Raw genomic sequence first — 22860 nt, 5'->3', positions numbered from 1 at the left:
CTAATTAATTCGTGGTGGCTTTAAGCAGCTATTTGCAGGAACGCCTTCTCCTAGGACACTCCTGCCATTATCTGCCCGCATTCATTATCACAATGTTTAACTAAAACTTGACACATGGTGAATCGCGAAGAATAATTTAGGAAGTATCATGCTCTTTAAGGAAAAAAAATTACATGACCCAAGCTTGGCTTGCGGCAAATGATCGCGATAAGTTAGTGGCAAAATGCACACACAAGCACTGAATAATAAGCGGCAGACTGCAAGACTCCGTAACGAAGGTTCGGCTAAGGAGGATATCCAAAGAAAAAAAATATATAGTGCAGTAAAAGACGAGAACGCAAACGAGGCATAGTTATTTTTTCTTTATCTCTTCATTGTTGCCACGTACTGCTAGAGGCTCATTCCCTTACTCGCTCGGAAACCATTTCTTCTCACCATCTTGACATTGCGGGTAATGCGAAATGCGTCTCGGGGGATACAAATGGATTTGCAGAAAGTGGGAAAGGAAACGCGAAGAATAATAGCAAGAGGAGCACAACGGGAATGATATAAAAAAGAAACGCCTCACCAAGTCTCACCACCGAATAGCCACAAGAAGGCTGTGAGAAAGCCCAATCAAAAGCCCAGTAAAAACGCAGGAAAGAAGAAACAAAGGCAGTTGCAGAGACTCGAATCTGGAATGGGGAGAAACCAAAGAGTGACAAAAAAGGAAGACTCCATCCCTAGGAGTTGGGCGCACGGGGGATAATGAAAGCGCGGTCGTATATGCGCACACGTGGGGGGCATGAGAGCTTGCAGCAGCAAGGCGCCGACTGTCTTGCGGTGTAGCCGAGGCACAAGCGTTAATTACGCGCCGGTGTCATTTACAAGTTCTACGAAGTCGTTCTTCGGCCCAGGTCCCCGGGCTCCACGAGCGCACTTGGAAGAATCTCTCCCTTACCTCCCGTCCCCCCCTTCACACACACACCCGCCAGCGCACCGCCAATCCGTGCCAGCTCCGATGCTAGTGATCTGTCTTTCCTCTGTGTTCTTCTCCGCATTTGCCTCTGCTCTCGTTGAAGCCGCTCATTTAGAGAGCCGATCTCATTTAAACTGGTCAGTAAAAACAGGCCCCTTCCTCTCACCTTTTGTCCTAAGCCGCAAGCGAGCACTCAAAACAATCAAACATCATTGAGCGAGCTTTCCAACCTAAATAAATGTATTCTCCGAGGCGAAAAGGAGACGCCGGAGAACAGAAATTAAGTGCCACCTCCTCTTATGGACTCGTCGGTGCTTACTACAGATATGCGACTGAGAAAAATATTTACAGTCGCTACTGGCAGACGGGGAAGGAGAGGGAGAAGGCTTAAGAAGACTAGGATCTATTTTAAGGTAGCGTGGTTCTATTTATGTCGGTGCTATTTATAAATCTGAGATAAGGTGCAGATCCCATTACCGAGTTGCGAGATGAAGAAAAGGAGGACAGATAAAGCGTTTATCAGTTGTGTTAATTGCTGTAGCCGCGTTTCTTCGCGCAGGATTGGACGCATAGAAAATACTTTCTGGAAGTGCTCAGGGAGCCGAGAGAAACGCAGCTAATGATTTATGTCGGTGTTTCTCTTGACGTGGTGATTTTTAATTTTTAAGAAAACTAAAGTTAGACAAATATTTTCTTAGAGGAGTGAAAATTTTAGTTGCAATTACAAAGCGATGAGCCGAAAGCCAGAATTCTCAGTCATTTTGCAATTGCCTTGCGTGGAAAGAGAATGAGTCCGTAGACGTTCCAAGGACGTAGAGAAAGAGGATCATCGTGCTCGGTACTATAGGCCGTAGACCAATATATGATCGTAAAATGTAATCGATGATCCAGGCAGAGTCTAAGGAGAATGCGCTATTTCTAATGGCTTGCAGATGCAGTCTTTGCCTTCCTTCAGGTAGTGTGATCACCTCTCAGTCCCCCCGGCATAGTGACAATGCAATGTTGACAGCTGATATGACAGAGCGAATTAGAAATAATAAAATACTTGCTGCCGCATTGTCAGCCAAATGAGTAATCAAATTTTAAGAACGCGCGGTAGTAGTCTTTGCAAAAGCGGGGCATCTATTCTAGACGTGTTCAACAAATCTGTATGATTGCGCAAAGGATACACAGTCCTTATTTCTTCCTTTGATTAGACGTCCACATCTTAGCGTTTCATTTGTATCTCGCCAGTATTAAGGGGAAAATATTTTGCTCTAAACGCAGACAGGAGATGCTGTTTGTCGCTACAAAATTTGTGTACTATGTGCTTTACAGGATACCAGTGCGGTCTATCATCAAATTTCAAAATTACAATTGCATGTTCTCCCTCTTCTGGATGAGAAAATTTCTCCACTCGATTTAAAACGAGTGTGTGCTAAGCAAACTTCGCACAGCCTTCGCAGCTAAAGGCGCAAAGATGCCTAGACGTAAATCACAATATTTGCCACGTATTGAGAAGGAACGCAGTGAAACTGCGTCAATATTTAACCGGAGGCTACGACGCTCTGCACAGCAACGCCCGCCCTTTGCAGAATTGCCTCCAAACAAAGCGAAATCGAATGCCCGGCGTCGGTCTCCTTCTCGTCGCTGCCGGATCATTGTGCTTGGCACAATGCCGGGCCCTCCCATTCCGCGTGTGCAGAAATGAAGGCGCAGCGCCGGGTCGCGGCGTATAGAGCCAGCGAGTGTACCTCACTGCATTCATCCACGCACCTATATATCACGGATATGCGCGGCTCGCATGCTGGCACAACAACACGTGGGCGTATATGGCGCTCGCGCATGCATAACGCTTGGGCCTGAGCTGCCATCATTTTATCCAAAACATTCATATTCATATCTGCATAAAGGCCCCAGAATACAAACTCATTTGTAATTGAGAAGTTGATACAGGATAGCGAGTTGACGTATGCATGCGTCGCAAGGGTCATTGAACTTCCTGGAATGTAATTTTCGCAAGCTGTTCTGTGAAATACGCACGAATGAGAAAACGGCATCTCCCACTAACACGAGCTGTAATCATAAAAAAAAAGAGTCTTATGAAGGGCAGTTAAGACTAATCCTTACCTGCTCAGAATGCAAAAACATGAATGTCTCACCGTGAGTGAATACAGCTTCTTCCCTCGAGTGCTAGAATCCTGGAATGGATTGCCTGGTGCTACTCGTTCTCTTCCATTAAACTCACTTTTAATGACTAAAGAATGATTAGTGCTTTTTTTAATGTATTGTATTTTTTTGTATTGTATTGTATGGTATTGTATACGGTTTGCATTGTTCATGCTTCCTCTATTTCAGTCTTCAATTCTTTGTTCTTGACATTATGCACTCCAAATTCACACATGCAATAGCTCCATAGGGCTGCATTATGTTCAGATAAATTAATAGATAAAAAATTTGATTATTAATTGAAGAAATATGTCATCGATTGGAATCCCTGTCATGAGCTAGCCTCCAGCTTGACTGGCATCTGTACAAAGGGAAATGGCATAACAATACCATAAAGTCTACGATGAACGGTAGCGTCACAATTGTTAAACGAAAGTGGAGAAAACGTGTCACATTAAACGTACTAGATACGTCGCTGGTGGGAAATCCTTGGTAAACTAGCCTGCAACTTCACTGAGACACAGGGACTACGTGGATTGCAAAATCGTGCGACATTTCTCGCCACGCGTTACTACAAACGGTGGAGTCACAATTGGAGATACAGATGTGGCCGATTCGAATACCTTTCGAAGTAGCGTCGAAACTTGACTCGTAGATGGTTGCTAAACGAGATGCGAAATAGCATGATACCACCCTCCTGAAAACTGCACAAAGAATGATTGTGTCACAGTTTTGATATGAAATCATATGATACTGTGGCGTCACTTCTTGATTACACTTCCTTGCTTATACTTTCTGCTCACGTCACGCATGAGCAGCTGAGGGTTTTGCCTTGAAATAAAATGCACAGTGACGAATACTTTTGAAGACGAGTGTAGACATTTCTTCTACTGTACTCTGCTAAGCTTGCCAATCCTTTTTCTCAGCTTGCATTATCAGTGACGACAGGAAGGCGGGCAAGTAGAGGGAAGCTGTGCAAGCAAATCGTTCAAGTAGGCTCCTGCTGCACCGAAGTAATGAAGCAACAGAGTTCCACATCACACTCAACAAACTCATCACACTCAACTTGCGATCAAGTGGATCAAAAGGCAGGAGTAACTGCAGTGCGCACTTTTCAAAGTGAAAGCTATACTAACCTCGTCGATCCATGGTCATCGGCGCGGTGAATTTGACCTTCGATGCGGAGCATGGAGCGGGCGGCACTCGCTTCTTCGCCTGCTGCTGCTTCGCTTCTTCTTCTACTTTGCACACTTGCTGCACCTGGTTACTCTTCTTCACACTCCCGGCAAACTTTGCTCGTACCGGTACGTATATGTACAAAAATAAAACGTTGTCTGATACAATGCCCCACAGCTTTTCATTCTCATGTTTACTATTGCCCATCACTCCCAATGTGGTCATCTGCCTCGCCTCCTGGGACATCCTCCTTCAAAGTGCCCTCGACACCTTCGTGTCGTCTAGAACCGGCTGTGGTGTGCTTGAGAATCATAGACAACCATGGAGGAGTCGCGCGCTACAACCAGTGCTTTGGCTGCGTTTCCTTGACATTCGCAGAGAGTGATGCAGGAGTTAAACCATAGCAAACTATTAGACCCTTCTTAATAGAGCTTCCGCTCTATAAACTAGGATCGGGCCTATATCAGTTTAACCTGGCTTAGAAACACAGCATAATCAAGCACAAAAAAGCTTTCGATTGCATAACGGGGCATTGCTGAGCTAAGCTGCAGCCAATCTTCTCCGATTCGGTTTTAAATTTTGAGATATTATAGGTACATCGTTGCTAAAGGTCCAGAGAGTCGTAGAATCAGTCGCACGGGATTCGATTCTTTCAGAAGAAACTAATCTGGTTTAGCCAGTTAGACTGTAAGGCAAAAGCTTTATTTGCTTTGTCAGCAACGATGTTTTCGCAGAGGTACCGAAAACCTCAATCCGGCTAAGCATAATCACAAGGGTGCCCGATCAGTAATAGGTATTAAACGCGAAAGGGTCAATTGGCTCACGTGAGGTCAGGCGTGATAAGATTGCAGTGTATTATGAATGTATGAATGAGGAACTAGAGACCAAATTGCCAACCTTCGCTGGATCATGGAAAAAGCAATAGAGTTCCAGAAACCCATTTACTTCTGCTTTATTGATTATGCGAAAGCGTTTGACTGCGTAGATCACAGCAGATTGTGGCAAGCTCTCCAAGAGATGGGAGTTCCAATTCACCTCATCTGTCTCCTCAGGAACCTGTATGAAGGGCAAGAGGCCACAGTCAGAACTGGGCATGGTCTTACTGATTGGTTTCCGATTGAGAAAGGGGTGAGGCAAGGCTGCATACTGTCGCCCTGCCTATTTAACCTATATGCAGAGTGCATCATGAGGAAGGCCGTTCTGGACGAGTCTTCAGCTGGAGTGAAGATTGCTGGAAAACGTATCAACAACCTTAGATATGCGGATGATACCACTTTAATGGCAGAAAGTGAAATGGAACTCAAGAGACTTCTGATGCGCATACAAGAAGAGAGTGAGAAGTTTGGGCTTAAACTGAACGTTAAAAAGACGAAGATCATGGCGTCTTGCCCTATCAAGTCCTGGAGCATCAATGGACAAGAAGTGGAAGCTGTGACAGATTTTCTGTTCTTGGGCGCCAAGATTACCTCGGAAGGAGACTGCAGCCATGAAATTAGGAGACGCCTGCTTCTGGGAAAGAGAGCAATGGTTAGCCTTGACCGCCTAGTAAAGAGCAGAGACAGTCTGCCAACCAAGATCCGTATAACCCGTGCTATGGTCTTTCCAGTTGTGATGTATGGATGCGAGAGTTGGACTGTGAAAAAGGCTGACCGCCGAAGAATTGACGCGTTTGAATTGTGGTGCTGGCGAAGACTCTTAAGAGTTCCTTGGACTGCCAGAAGATCAAATCAGTCGATATTGTCGACCATAAACCCTGACTGCTCATTGGATAGTCAAATTCTAAAGTTAAAGCTCAGATACTTTGGTCATCTGATGAGAAGAGAGGAGTCGCTGGAGAAAGATTTGATGTTGGGAAAGGTTGAGGGTCGCCGGAGAAGGGGTAGGCAGCGAACGCGATGGTTAGATGGCATTCTCGAGGCATTGCAGATGAAGCTATGTGATGTTAAGAAGATAGTGAGAGACCGGAAAGCGTGGCGTGACATGGTCCATAGGGTCACGAAGAGTCGGACACGACTGAACGCCTGAACTGAACTGAACTGATGAATGTATTGCACTGAATTAAGTAGCAATATGATGGATTACGGTGGCGTTGGGTTACAAGTTTGTTCTCGTGGATTATACTGGCTTGCGTTGGATGAAATACAAATAGAGTGTATTAAGTTGGTACCGGTGGATTAAGGGCGATTCTCGTAGATTAGCAGCGGATTAAGGGCAGAACGAGAGAAAGTGGCTACACAGTGTAGAAGAGCGCTGAACAAAGGTCGAGGGGAAGCTTCCGTTTGCAAGCGGAGCCAACGTTTCGACAAGATTTTGTCTGCAAAAATACTAGTCTTCGTGTTGGCCCAGACGACGACAAGTTGGAGTGCGGTGGATTAATGGTGGATTGCGCTATATTGAGTTGATTGGAATATTTTATGGCGGATTATTGGTTGATTACGGTGTATTATGGAGTGGACCACAAAAGTTGTCAATGCTTTCACCATCGCAGCACGTAGCACTCTTAGGTTCCCTCTGTATTTTTTTTTTTATTTGCTTTACGTGTTTAAGACAAATGTAGCAGAAAACTGCGGTGAGAATCAAAGAATGGCGCCTAAAAATGACCTACCGCGGGGCTCAATGGTTAGGCACTCTGCTACTCAGCCGGAGCTCGTGAATTCGGACCCGACAGCGGCGGCCATGCATAGACTGAGGCGATACGTACGGCCTGTGTGCTGCGCGATGTAAGTGCTCGTTAAATATCCCCATGTGCTTGCAAGTATTCCAGAGCCCTCCACTATGGCCCTTCTTTCTCTTTTCTCCCACTCCCACATTCCTGCCTTCTCTTAGGGCGTGAATCGGGTGGCTACCGAGATGTGAAACAATTATTGCTCCGTTTTCTTTTCTCAAAAATAAAACATGAAGAACAAAAGAGCAATAACACACACACACACACACACACACACACACACACACACACACACACACACACACACACACACACACACACACACACACACACACACACACACACACACACACACACACACACACACACACACACACACACACACACACACACACACACACACACACACACACACACACACACACACACACACACACACACACACACACACACACACACACACACACACACACACACACACACACACACACACACACACACACACACACACACACACACACACACACACACACACACACACACACACACACACACACACACACACACACACACACACACACACACACACACACACACACACACACACACACACACACACACACACACACACACACACACACACACACACACACACACACACACACACACACACACACACACACACACACACACACACACACACACACACACACACACACACACACACACACACACACACACACACACACACACACACACACACACACACACACACACACACACACACACACACACACACACACACACACACACACACACACACACACACACACACACACACACACACACACACACACACACACACACACACACACACACACACACACACACACACACACACACACACACACACACACACACACACACACACACACACACACACACACACACACACACACACACACACACACACACACACACACACACACACACACACACACACACACACACACACACACACACACACACACACACACACACACACACACACACACACACACACACACACACACACACACACACACACACACACACACACACACACACACACACACACACACACACACACACACACACACACACACACACACACACACACACACACACACACACACACACACACACACACACACACACACACACACACACACACACACACACACACACACACACACACACACACACACACACACACACACACACACACACACACACACACACACACACACACACACACACACACACACACACACAAATCGAGCTCATGGCAGTGTTAAAAAATGCCTGTGAATGACGAAATTAAGAAAGGTGTTGAAAAACTGCAAGGACTTGCATTATCTCCGTAAAAACAAAAGAGAGAGAGAGAGAGAACTTCTCAGCAGCAAGGAAAAGCACGATGATCTCTTTAGGCTTTATTTGTGTCATAGTGGGATCTACTGTATTTTATCTGCTTAAAATTAAAGAATAACACTCACTTCCAAACTAGCCTACCACTACAGGTGCAAATAATTACCGGTTTTATTTGAACGGCGCTAAAACAATAATCTTTCTAATGAGTACAACTGTGCAAGGACCTTTGCCGGGTACCAGAGGCCATATCAAAGGCAACAAAGCAAGTCGTCCATTCATATGCATAATCAGTATGGTGAATACGTTTTTCTGCTCACGCGGGCCAGGTGGAAAACCTCTCATTGCAAACAGCAGGATCTTTAGTCAATGACCTACTACTAGCTAATGGCACCTGTTACCGTCGGGGCGCCAAGAATAAAACGGAGCGCAGACCTGTGGATAAAGTGCTCTCCTTCATTCGGGCTGCTGATGAAGCGAACATGAAGAGTATGACACTAATAATCCAGATGCCCCACACGCACCCAAGTTGTGCACAGGCACATCAGTTGGCAGGGTGCGCTGCCAAACGAAAGTTTCTTAATTCGTGTGCTCAGTTTTAATTTGGGGCGCTTGTACCTGTATAGTGAAACAGCTAAAGAGATGTGTTTTTTCTCAGAGCCAGCAGCACAGTCGGACCGCCTTCCCAACTTTCCCGTCGTTCACGTGCTGGCACAATTCCTACTGCATAGTTCAAAGAAGCGGCAGACACCGCATTTTTACAAGGATCAAGTAAGGTCCAAATTTTTCTTCACAAGGGAGCCTCCTTATTTATCCGCCTCTCAGGCACCGCGCCTGCATTGGAACTTTCCATCATGGCGAGTGTAACGCTGTCTAAAGTGCCCCCGAGGGCCCAGTGATTGGCGTGACATTTGTTTCTCAGCCTCCCAAAGGCGCCTCTTTTGCCGGCGGCAGGCGCGGCCCTCACGTAGCTTGTTAGCCGAGACCCTTGTTAGAAAAGTCTTTGGACTTCAAGAAAGAGCGGAAGGCACCCACTTCACCTTTAGAGACTCGCAAGAAGGAGCTGGGTTGCAGTAGAAACAATAGTTGCAAAGCTTGAATATTATGGTGCCTCCCCCCCCCCCTTTTCTTTTGCTTTAACAGAAAAGGAAAGAGCGGGAACAACAGTAGACTCGCAGGGATTAAAGTTCCTCTCACGCATTCTACACGCAGGATTTCACAGCACCTCCCCCCCCCCCCCCCCCCCCCCCCCTGCTGATCCGGGGGAAGTTCTTAACGAAGTGCCATCGGTTCAATCGTAGCCCAAAATGATTCCAAACCTTTATACAGTACTGCATATTTTAGAGATCGCCAGGTTATAGTGGACTTATGGGCAACACACTGGTTCATGCTGGGGCTTCCAAGAAAACTTCCAGAAACAATATGCTGGGATTCACTTCTCTTTTTTTTTTTTTGTACTAGGCATGGTCTGCTGTTAGTTGCAATGAAACAATGCATACACAGGGCGAACAAATTAAATTCGCAGCATAAGCTACGTTGTACTACTGTTCGATGCTGTGTAGAGATTGACAACGATGTTATCGTTCTAACAGGGAACTCAAGCTGACATATAGTGTTCCTCGCAGCGCCAAGTCCGCGCTGGTTTTGGCACTCGTGATTGCTGCGCGCTATGTTTATATTGCATCTTGGATTGCTTGATGTTATATTGCGCGCACCAGAAAGGCTGGCGAATATTAAGGAAAAGCGAGTTTCACTGAACTTTCGCTTGTATCTTTAGCGCGTAAATGCTTATTTCCGGGCCATGGTCTTCCCTAATATTCAGAGTAACACTGAACGCGAAGACCGCCTTCCTTACGCTCATTACGCTGTTTCTAATTTTCAGTATAATATACGAAACGCAAATCGCGATTGGTAATTACGTTGCGCAAATCAGAATTACCAAATGGAGCTTTATGTTTGAAACACAGAAGATATCCTCGTTCAATCTTACGATATGGCTAAAAGCAATGCTCTTCTCTTTGAAAGCAATGCATTAAAAAGTGCTTTCCAGTCATCTGTTTAAAACGTTCACGGCTGTCAACTGTCTGAGCAGAGAAACGCCTATTGTATCGCAAGGGTACCCACAGCAGCCACAAACACAAATTTGTTTAGCTTGTTCTCATCTGAGTGCCATTTTATATCAGCGTGTTCTTTGTGCCAAGAAGGAACGCACGTGAAATCAAGTCATGGGAGGGGGCGACGACGCCGAAATATTTACCGCCTATATATTTAACGCGAAATAGAGTACACGGCCGTTGTCTCCAGTAAACGTCATAGATTCTGTTTCATTTGTTGTTACAACGGTTATTTTTCTTTAATGTTCTTCCTCCTACTCTTCCTCAACAAACATTGAAACAGAGCTCTGGCCAGTGCCAGAACTTATGGCAATGCATTAAATAAAACGTCCTGCTTTTGAACTTCATTTTTCACTGTTCATCACTAATGTGGCATACTCGGCTAGCCTCGGATCCCCTGACGTACCAGTTGGCCTTGGTGACCCTGGCTCAGGATAATCTAGACGCTTAATACTGCGTCTCATTGATGTTATTCCTTGTCTTCTTCCTCAATGAACATTAGAAAGAAACTCTGCCGGGTGCAAGAGCTCGTGGAAATACATTAGATAAAATGTCCTCCTCCCGAGAAACCTGTATATATGTGCCTCAAGCTCCTGGAGAATCCGGAGAGCAGCTACGTGTTGACGAAGCTGCTTGATGGCCTCTTTCTGTTCGTTTCTTTATGCTGCCAAAAAAAAAAAAAAAAGAGAGAGAGAGAAAAATATTGCGTATAATCAAGTAACAACAAAATGGCCACTCAATCTTTCTCCTCTTCATTGCAGGTGAGCTAAAGCCTGCTGGATAAGCACACGTGGGGCAGCGCGTGGACTATAGACGAGCGTTTTTCTTTCCGGCTGTTTTTACCCACCCCGTGAAATCACGAGAACCCTCTGCACAACAAACAGCCCAGCAACCATTAAGTTTAAAAGTAGTAATTTTCAACATATGCCAGTGCTGAAACAATAGCAATTATAGCTGATTTGAAAGTTCAGCACCACTATTTTGGTGTTCTTGTTCATTTGTCAGTTTGACACTTTAAAACTGTCGACCCAGCAGAATTGTTCGCAATGCACCACGATAGGGTTTTTTTTTTTTAATTTTTCCCATGCATATATGAAATGACAGTTACAGCGGATGAGATGCTGGCTGCATTGTATAAAACGCTCCTTGTGATTCCCTTCATTTCTTCTTTCCATGTGATAAATCGGACAAGTTTGCGTGACACAACTACTTGCTTGAGGCAAAAGTGGCAGGATCGACACCCGCAGGGTTCTGTCACACTTGGCAGTTTAGGCGACTTAGGTTACGGTGTCCACGGCATGAACTGCTAAGGTTGTCACCCTAGTGCTAGACGTATTCAGGTTATGGCTCAAATTTTTCTCATTGGAAACTTTGCATACCGCGTCCGTAAACTGAAAACGCAATGAAGCATTCAATAGTGCGCTTAAAATAATACCTCAGATTATTAGAATTAGATTTGGATTTGGTTTCTGGGGAATCGGGGTCCCAGCCGAGGGAACACAGCAACGACACTGTTACGACTCCCGTGCTTTCACACGCGCAGCACCGGCACACTGCCAACAGCTTAGCGTTTCCTTACAGTGTTGGCCACGCATGCGTTAAATGTGTTGCATTGCGCGCAATGTTGGTGCGGCTCGCGGTAGGCTCTCAGAATTAACCAAGCTCGACAGTCAGTGGTTTAAAATATATTTCATTTATTTTGATTCTTTGATATTCGTTGGGGATATCCTTGTTCACGCAGAAAGTACTGCGCAAGTTCTTTAAACACTTCAAATCTAGCGTCTCTATAATAGAAGTTGCTTTTAAATTAACGAGGAGTAATATTTCATTGAAAAAGAGAAGAACGAAATTTGCATTCATGCTTTCAGCGCAGCTGGCTGTGCAAGCTCAAAGTGAGAGCATCCTTTTCGGTACTAGTTTTGAAACTGAGCTTTCGAGACTAAAATTAGCAAGTTTAGAAATTGGATGTGGCTAGCAGGACATAGCACCCGCGTAATGACTAGAGGTAGTAAACAATTCTAACAACATGACTTCACGTGTTTCCTAAATTCAGGAAAAAAGCAGAATTGCATTTTATCCGCATTGAGTTCAATCCATGAGTAGCTGTCAACAGGATAAAAAAGAAATGTTCGCTTTTTTTTTTTTTGGTGGTTATTAATACACTTTGAACAAAGAAAGCGTGGCTGAGCGGAGTATTTGTGATTAAAAAGAGGCAGCCTGAACATTTACTAAAGAAATAGAACGAACTCTTCTATCGCATCGGTATATTTGACTTTACAAATAAACCATAAATGATTTTAGCAATTTTAACATCTCTCGTGCACTAACGTTATTTTTGTGGATAACGTATAAATCGGCATGTCACGAAGTCCTTTTCTTTGAGAAGCATAACATTTCTGGTTTTATGCTTCTCAAAGTTCATTTACAATGCCAACCGCAAAAAAATATATATAAATATATAAACCTAATTTCATTAGAACCTCCTTTATAGTCCAACCATATGCAAATAGCCTTTTTTTTTTTTTCAATGCAGCAGCAGGTAGTTATTGCTGAGGTTGAGCACACTGAGCAATCGTTTTTGTTTTCTTCAAAGTTGAAGCAAAATACACAGCAAAATAAAATTAATAATAAATTATCAAAATACAGTGTCACAAACTTGTTCTATGTGCTTGGCAGTAAGTAACGTTTTCGCTATAGCAGGCCTGCAATCTGTTCCAAAAGCGTTGCACGCATTTGTGGTTTTATGCCTGCGCGTGTCCTTGCGCATGCGCACGCGCGCATCTTTATCGTCGCATTTTGCGTAATTTTAAACGGATTTTTAGAGTAGCATCAACGTAAAAAACTAAGGCTTTCAAAGTGTACGCTTGATGAATTTGTTCATTCAGCCGAATAAACTTATTGCATCAGCAATTTGTACTTACCTGTTATACGCTGACCTCAGCAACCTAATTCATAACACCAGTTCTTAAAGAGCGCGTATTTATGGAGCAACTTATTTTTATTTCTTACGTGTAACCTCAAAACGGCTGCCTTGACTACGTAAGCGCTTACAGTTCAACCCCTATCCGCAAAATATTTTCGTTGTGTTGCGATTTAGTTTCTGTAAGAATGGGGGGTTTATTCAGCAGATCAACAGGACTTGATCAGCAGGACTGAACAGATCAGCGGCGAACACAGCGGCAGCGAACACAGTCAGATCCAGCACGCGCAGCGATCACGATGCCACTGACTGGCATGTTCTTTGTGCACTTCTTCCTCTTCACATTTCTTATTTTTTTTTAGCTAATATGTAGCACATTGCAATGCTCGTTGGACTCAAGAAGTTTAGTGGGGGCATTTTTGGTCCGTTGTGCGGTGCTGCTGAATATCTCACCGCGCATTTCCCACGGTCTCATTGTTTGTGTGCACGGAGGGCAAGCTGCGCATAAGCCCCACACAAGCGCAGTAAAAAAAAAAAAAAAAAAAATGGCAACAAGGAAAGGGTTCCGAAAGAAGCCGTAAGAAGTGGTTGCAGTTCCCCAAAACATGTCAACATCGTTTCGTAACTTACTACACACGACAACAGCAGATGATCCGGAGGACGAGAACAACACAAACGAAGAATAATAATGGCCATAGAAAAAGCAAATGGTGAGTTACTCTGAACTCGATACACTGAGGAAACACCAAAGGGAGCCGAGAAGAAAAAAAAAGGCGGTTGAAGCTCGCATGCGCGAGTATTAATCCAATTAGGCGACCACTCGTTCTTGCCTTTCGACAGTGATGTAAGCTTATTACACACCCGGGCTTCGCTAATAGGATTAGCCGCACCAAAAGCGCGCGGACGCAGAATTCAGGGCACATACGAAACCTACGCCTAACCACTGCACCCGCAAGCACGCAAGCCGCGCGGATGCCCGGGCCATGCATCACTCGCTGCTGCTGCAACACGAGCGCAGCGGGGGCACGCTGATTTTGTTACAAAACAACGCCGACCTCGCCCGTCCCCACTTTTCTCGTGCGGTTCGCTCAGAAGTGAACATTGCTTCTGGTTAACCAGAAGGGACGTCACATGGCGCGCTTAATCTCTGGATGTACATCTGACCCCGCGCTGAATGCAGAACGTAACGGAGAAGATTGAAAGCGTTGCCGCATTGTTCGTCCTGCAGATGGACCCCCCCCCCCCCCCCTCCCCTCCCTCTTATTATATGTGCTTGCTCTCTATGCCCTTGCTTCAGATTAGTGCGGTTTCTTATTTTGCGGCTTTCAAGAACATTACACTGAGAGATCCTTTGTTCGTGCGTATACACTGCCCAAGGACGTGTCCGTACTTGCTGAAACCAAGAGGCCTATGGGCAAGACATGCATGTTGCGTTTTAGTTAGCAGAAAAGTGAAGAAACGACCTTCGCTATTAGCCTGTAAGACTGAATACTTCGTCATATTTTGATTCATGCTTTATGGTTCAGAATATATGGCTACGCTGAAAGTAACTGCTCTCCTCATGTGGTTTCGTAGTTAATAGCCTGTTGAATTCAATGTTTTCAGCTAAGATTGCGATTTCTCTTACCTTTACCAGAAACAGCCTATTTTTGTGCGCTTTCTCAATGCAGTTTTTTGTATTGTTTTTGAAGTTTATTTGTACTGTTTGTGAACAACAAGAACAACAAGAAACATGTAGTATAAGGAAAAGGGAACAGGTACGTAGCTCATCTTGAACAGTCTTAGGGCTCTTTGGAGACAAAGAAAGTGGCTGCTTGTACCCTTGGCCGGGACAGATGCTGCGCCGTCACTTTGGCCTCCATACATACAGCGCGGTACTTATTCTGTCCGTCCTCTCGTTAATGTCTTAATACTGTTGCAGGAATATTATCATATGTACCACCTAGTCGTTATTGCGTACATGAAGCATAATTCAACCACCACGCTGCGCTGTCTCTTCAAGGTCGAAAGCCAACAAATCGATTGTTCGACATTCTCGGTCTGACATTCTCCTTGTTCATGGCTCAAACTTTGGTTTGCTCAAGACAGAGGTAAACCTCGCAATAAATTAGAGTTATAAACTTAAGCTATATTGTGTTTTCTGCAAAGTTATATTTTTATACATATCATCTAAAGTTCAATTAGTCCGACATGTTTATTCTAACTTATTAGCATTCTAAATTTTTTTTTATCCCTTCATGTTTCAATAGTAGAATTCCAGTTAATTTTACCACACACTATTTGCGGAGTAAAAGTATTGCACGGGTCATTTTTCACTATTCCGTACAGGATCCCGAATCACGTCTACACATCCTTCCGACGAATAGCTTCGCCAATTAAACGGGTGCTTGTTTAATTCATTCAGAATTCCGCAAAAGTGCCCTGGTTTCCCCGCCTCGGAATTAGATTAATTACAAGGAATAAAGGTTCGGCGTTTGACGATCATGGCAAAAGGGAGAGAAAATTCTCCTGACAGAACATACACGCAATAACGAAATGATTTAGTGTGCATCACGACGTTTAAGAGCGCATGCGCATATCACAAAATGCTTTAATATGATAGCATCAGCTTCAATACTTCGCGACACCGCGGGTGGCACCCCTACTATTGGACTAAAATCCGTGATCGGTCGAGAGCGGTCACGTTATCTCGTGACGGTACACATCCCGCCGACCAATCAGCGCTCCGTCCGGTGTCATTGCCTTGTGACGTCATTAACATCCTGACCAATATATGGCAATTTCGTAGCCAGGTTGCCGGGTGACATGACCGAGCGCTCACTGTTTGGCGAGGTGTGTAGCATGAGAAGATCAGATTATAAGGCCGAGCTGGGTTGTACGAGGTTGTTACGTCAATCACAGGGTCGCACACTTATTCAAACCGTCTGAAGAAAAAAAAAAAAAGCTTTCGAATAAATAAATAAAAAAAAAAACGTGTCAAGCAGAATTGAACCACTGTCCTTTGAATCACGATTAAGGCTCATTAACTCTACACCACTGTGAGAAGTCGCTTCAGTCCGATAATTCACAGTGTTTATGTGACCATCTCATACCGTAGGGGAAATAACAGCCCCATATGGGACCGCAGTAACACTTCGTTAAAATTAAGACCACAGGTTGACACTACAAAGTGTCCCTCTTAAGCAGCCCCACTGATCGGCTCTGCTCTTAGCCCTGAAAAGTATCATATTATTTAGCCCTACTAATTTGTAACACCACGCAGCACTGCTAATAAAGACTACCGCTTAATAACTCGGCAACACCAGCACTTAACAACAACGCATATATCCGTACGGGAATGATATCGTAGGAATCGCATCACCCTTCCAAGACATTTTAATGTCACCTAAGCTTTTTTTTTTTTCGCAAACTAAGCATGTTTAATTGCAAATTTTGAGCGTAATATTTAATTAAAATGTCAGGTAACCGTGTCATTCTGCCGGCCGCGACTACACCGAAGTGCCGACCATCGACTGTGTGCCTAGTTTTTAAGGTTGGCTTTGCCTCAATATAAGTGTATGTGTGGCGAAAACATTTCTAGAGAGCATATATGAGCACTGTAAATGTGAAACAGAACGAAGGAGGATGGGTGGTACAGACACACGATAAAAAGGAAAAGACGAGGCAGCTTATGCGTCCTCAATTTTGTTTTTTATGAATCCCGTCTTTCATAAGCTAGCGCACTAATGGCACTGAAGAATCAGTCGGAAGACAAGACAATAACAAAACAGTACGCGCGAAGAAGTTATTGTAATTTGTATGAGGAGTTAAAACTGCAGCGTCAGCCCACGACTTACGTGACAAACTCAGAAATGCTGCGGCGTACAAACATCCTTATTACAACAGTCGGTGAGGCTCAATTTTCACTTTCATGCGACTTAACAGCGATGCTGGGGCGGGGTACATATTGCCGTATTGGACGTTGTTTTGTTGCGAAAGCAACATTACGCTATATTTCGCCTCGTCGCGTAGCCGGTGGCCGGTGGACACGAATGGCCTTGAACATCCGTTGCCTGGCAACCGTTTCAGCCGCGCTCCACCAGGTGGCGCCACAGACGGCACCGCACCGCTGCCACTCGCTTCCGCCAGATGTTTCGCCTTGTTTTGCTGCAAAAGCAACACTCCGACAGCCAAAGCGAGACCTCGGGTGGCCGCAGCAACGCCGTGCACGTCAAGAGGCGTAGCTACGGTCGCCTCATAAAAAAAAAAAAATATGTGTGTCGGATCCTCGGATCCACAGCCGAGTGGTTTAACCAACTGAGCTACGCCTTGAACTGTGAATAACGCATCTTAATTCTCCTTCTCTAGCGTAAGGATGATAGCAGTGATAATAGTCGGCTAGTCAGCGACGTATTTCGGGCAAGCATTTACTCAGCAAGAGCGCTCACTCGGGCCTCTCCTTTCATGTGAGAGGGTGACATTATAATCAGCCTGCCATGACATTTGAATTCACGTTACCCCTATTCCACGGGCAGGAGCTGCCAACTCGGGTAGCTCCTTTCATATTGGAGGGTGATATCAGAATCAGTCTTCTAGAACCGTTTGCATTCTCGTTACCCCTACGACATGCAAGCACGCCCGTACGGCTTGGTTGAAGCGTGACTTTATATGTGGGCTGGTAGCTTACGCTCTCGCCCAATAACGTAGCACCTTACATTGATAGGGCATGATAGGGGAATAATGTAGCAGACAAAAGAAGCTTCCGCCGTTGCTTTCGCAATTCAACTAGGGTTAACCAGAGCTAAACCACAGCCAACTTTTTTGTATTGCAATGAATTAATAAATAAGCATATGGGAACTGAGTTATCATTCAAGAAAACGTACTCGTCATTACTGTGTGTGCTTTTTTATTGGCGCGAACCATTGTAACTTATGTATTGCTGCCAACAACCATTAGCCAGGGGCCTTATCGCTTCGTTTGTAGCGCGTCGCCAAGACCCAGCTGTATACTTTATTTGTAGCGCGACATGCACCGGGATATTATCACCAATGATAGTAGTCAAACACGACGGCTTCCAGATTGTTCCAGACAGTTCTAGTTTTCTTTGATCGGTTTATCTAGACGCTTCTGCGCTGGTTTTAAATTAAGTGCTAACAAGCAGCTGGCATTCGCTGTTCGACGACCGCCGATCAGGCTCCTATCCTGCTATAGCCCCAGCCGAGTTACTTAGTTCTTCTGTGGGCGCAAGTCAGCCCAATAAAGCCAAAATTGCACTTCAGTGCAATACCACTTTCTTCGTTTACTGCCTTCAGCACTGCCACTACAACGTGATATCATCGGTGTTTTACTAAAGAAATTATAGAGCTAGTCTATATTTAGGGTCTGTCATTGTCATTAGCTTCTCACCAACTTGAACATCTACGACATTGCTTAAGAGAGGTCTAGTTTAGTGGCCAAAGTTTCAAGCAACTGTCAAACTCGCGCTGAAGACGTGTGCTGCGAAGCACATGGGAATATATTCACGATCGGATAATGTATTTGATACCATTACATATGACGATTTTAATATAATTGTTACGAAAAAATAAAGTCGTTAGGGCGAGCAGCTTTATGTAGAAGTTCGAAAAGTTCGAAAAGCAAGACACGTGACTAAGACAACAAAATAAATAAACAAAGCGGCAAATCCAATTACAGGGGTAAAACGAAACAACAGCTTCCGTAGGGACACATACATAAAGAAGCAAGAAATGTACTAGATCTCCAGAAGGCGCTTTTTCAAATACATCTGGTTTACCTCGTAAGCAAAACTGAAGTACAAAACAAGACCTAGCGTGTAATCCTGCCATAGCCGGAACAACACTTCACCCTCCCTCCCCCCCCCCCCCCCCCCCCCCCTCATCGCGGAGGCAACAACAGGAAGCATGCGCCTTTTCACATCTCTAGACTCTCTAGAATGCAAAGAAAATTTGACGTGCCCTCGGGCGTACACAAAACTTGAGAGGTAAAACCACACGAAATTCTTCGACCCGCAGCCGCGGACTGACAGAGAATGGTTATTCTTCGCCCCAAATCTCACGCACTGAATGTTCTTCCCCTTTTGCTCATTTACGGTGCGCCATATTTGCCTGTACACCTTTTCATGCAAAGTATTCCTCGATGCCTGAGGCAATAACTCGGTCTCCGAAAAAGCCGCAGGCGCTTGAAGAGCGGGATGGCTCCGAGTTGCAATTGAATATTGAATTTTCAGGGCAGGGCATTTTCTCTTTTTTTTATAAGTCTCTATTTTGTCCTCCTCGATTCTTGTTTTTCTGCTGCAATGAGCAGCGTGTACGCCACTCACTGAATAGCAAAAGGGATTTAGAAGCAGCGTGGAGCTTCTACGAGTCTAGTTAGGAATTATTTATTTCATTCTTTACGACCGCGAAGAGAAATTTCTTTTCCTTCGACGCAGCCATAAATTGCGTTGAAGGCATTAAAGCAATATTTCCTAGCTACGAACAACAAGCCAAAACATCGAACTGTTCGTGAAATTCATTAAAAGTAGGCCTTCAGGAAAGGATGATACACTGTAGCTTCTATGCTTATGCAAATGTGCGCTTCAATGTTTCCGCAGGTAGTGAACGCGGTACTATACAATAATGTAGAGCCCCATACGAACGTATAACTCATGGGGGCGCTAATTCTGACGATTACATGCCGTTTACATGACAGTGCAAAGAAACTGCGAGTAAAATGAAAGTGATGAAGCTTTTAGCAGTAGAGGTAAGAAGAATAATGAATTACTAATTTAGAGTGTTAGGTCAACTGCGTTAATTTGCGAGTTTCGCGTTATTCTTGGTTATTCTCTGACATAATACCTCACACGTTCCACAGATGACATCACGTCATGCGCCGCGTGTTATTTCATCTCGCGTTGTGCAGCAAATATCGCTGTCTTCATCATCGTGCCCAGGCATAAAAGCACTACGCTGTCGCCTAAGACGATCATGGCTCGTGTAAAACTGCAACACACTCTGAAGCTGTGCAGTAAACATCGTCGTCTTAATCACGTTCTAAACGCAAAACACTGTCGCCCTGTTCATTGAACATCCCCGTTTTCATTAAGTTCAATCTGCGTCGCCTCTTCATTTATCCTAGGTAAATCGGGATATACCTACGTCATCTAGCTAAAGACAGAGACCGCTGCCGTGCCTGGAAGGCTGCCGAGATCATTGAACAAAGAGAATTCAGAGCAGCCCGCTGCCGAGAAGCTTACTAAGAGTGGAAGCGGGGCAAAGTCGAAACGGCAGCAGAGACTGCGGGTGCGTCCGATGGCTAACGCTTGTGAAACTTGTAATTCTGCAATTTTTATTTAGTTAAAAGTGCGTTACAATACTCCCTAGTCAACGTCTAGTTAGAAGCCGCCATCTTAGAACGCGTTCCAATCCCTGCGAAGCTGTCCCAGAAGACTGTTTCGCCGAAGTCAACATTGATGCAGGCTAGTTTTCTGTCTAAACGTGGCGGACAGCGCGCGGTTCTCCGCAGCTGAGCGAGCCGCGCTCTTCGTGATCGCCGGAGTATGCATATGCCCCACATTTCAAATATGTGTAGTTTAGTTAATGCGTGCGCCGCCTAGCGGCTAATTAAACAGCCTTCATGGCCATGAGATTCCTAGCACTGCATATTCCTGAATCGCGCAGGAAGCGTGCCTTGTTAGGAGAGATGGACGCTGTTGCTCTGTTTACATGGTCGGTTCGCAATTTGACAATGACGGGTATTTGAGCCTTGATTATATAGACAAACTCATCGCTCTTTGGGTACCGTGCGGGTTGTCAGGATGGCTGCTGTCAGGACGGCTGGTGTCAGGCAAGCAAATGTGCTTCTCCCTTGCCGTAGTAACCGTAGTAAAATCGTCCGTGCATATTCAGTTAGGCTCAGAACAAACTCATCTGACAAGGCTGGCTTATTTCACATTGATTTTTGTCTGTATATTATTGAAATCTGCTGCTGTCTTTGGTGTCCTCGTCTAGTGAGAGCAGGTAACAGGTGCAATGGTACGAATTAGAGTTCTGCTGTAGTAGCCATACGAATCACATTTCGTCCATACTTTTTTCAAGTTTACAGCATTTTGTATCTTTTATGTTTGCGTGACTGTATGAAGGACCACATCCGAGAAGCATGTACACTTCATCTTCAGTAATAAAAGATTATAATAATGTCAGTAACAGTGTCTTTCGTGAGTGAGCCCATTGCGCGAGCAATACGGTCTGCTTCAACTAGACCTAAGGACAATAATTTATAATGTGACGATACAACACACACTATTATTACTGCTAAAAATCTGTGACATGTTAAAAACATGTTTCTTTCTAGCCTGCATTATTACAAAGCTTTTCAAAAAGCAACATTATAATAGTTATCCAAAAGCTTCAGTTCATTTTAATGCCGCGAGGTGGCGTGAGGCATAGACATGTGACAGTAATGTAGAAACAAAAATTCAATAAATAGAATGATGGTATAGTTAACCAATCTAAAACAATATTTAAGATATAGGGAGAAAAATGAGCATGATAGCTACTGCTACCACCCCGTTTCAAAGGGGACGCTCCTATATTCCATCCATCCATCCATACACGTGTTCCACGTGTTCCAGTACGCGAAAAAGTAGCCATCTACTATGACGTCTACGAAGCAGTCTTGCTGAGACTTCTAATGAATTTGACACCGTGGAATTGGAAGGCAGTTTAAGTATGCTCGGTTTTTTTATACTTAAATTTAGTATGTGGTCCTTACTTGCAGGGATCCTGGTGAGATAAAAATCGCGATGTTACTTCGTCTGTTTTGTCAAGTGAAGATTATTTTATTTTATTTATTTCAAAATACTGTTAATTCCTAGAGGGGTTGTAACAGGAGTGGGTACAAAAACAAATGGTACACTGTGGTTAAACAGAGCAAAAAGTAAACAAATATACCAGAGGACCTAAGGCGGCAGAATCGATGTCACATTACTAAAATTCGAAACACCCCAGGTGGTCGAAATTTCCGGAGGCCTCCACTACGGCGTCTCTCATAGCCTGAGTCGCTTTGGGACGTTAAACCTCACAAACCAACCTAGAATTCGAAACAAAGAGGAGGTAAAAAGAACAAAGCTATACAGCACTCAGAATTTCAACATAAATGTATACAAAGAATGGTACACACGCGTTACAGTCAGCAACAATTGAAACCATAAGAACAGCACAAGGAAATAGATTTAGCAGAAGATAGATTCATGGTGAGTTCGACGGGAGTAACGACTTTTCCAAAAGCTCGGTAAACGTTTCAGTTGAGTTCTGTTGTGTTATTTCTGGGTCAAGCGCGTTCCACTCGCGCACTGCGAGTGGAAAAAAAAAAAGGAATAAAAGAACGTGTTATTGGAGCATGAGAATGCCTGAAGCATGAGAGCGTGTTTATGACAGGTGTTTCTTGAATGATTGACTTGGAAGAAGGCTGAGGGATCCATTTCAAAAGTAT

The sequence above is a fragment of the Amblyomma maculatum genome, chromosome 6 (genome assembly GCF_055883805.1).
Source record: "Amblyomma maculatum isolate TAMU_Amacu chromosome 6, ASM5588380v1, whole genome shotgun sequence".
Classification (NCBI taxonomy): Eukaryota; Metazoa; Arthropoda; class Arachnida; order Ixodida; family Ixodidae; genus Amblyomma; species Amblyomma maculatum.
The sequence above is the reverse complement of the archived record's forward strand: the minus strand, read 5'-3'. Positions refer to the sequence as shown.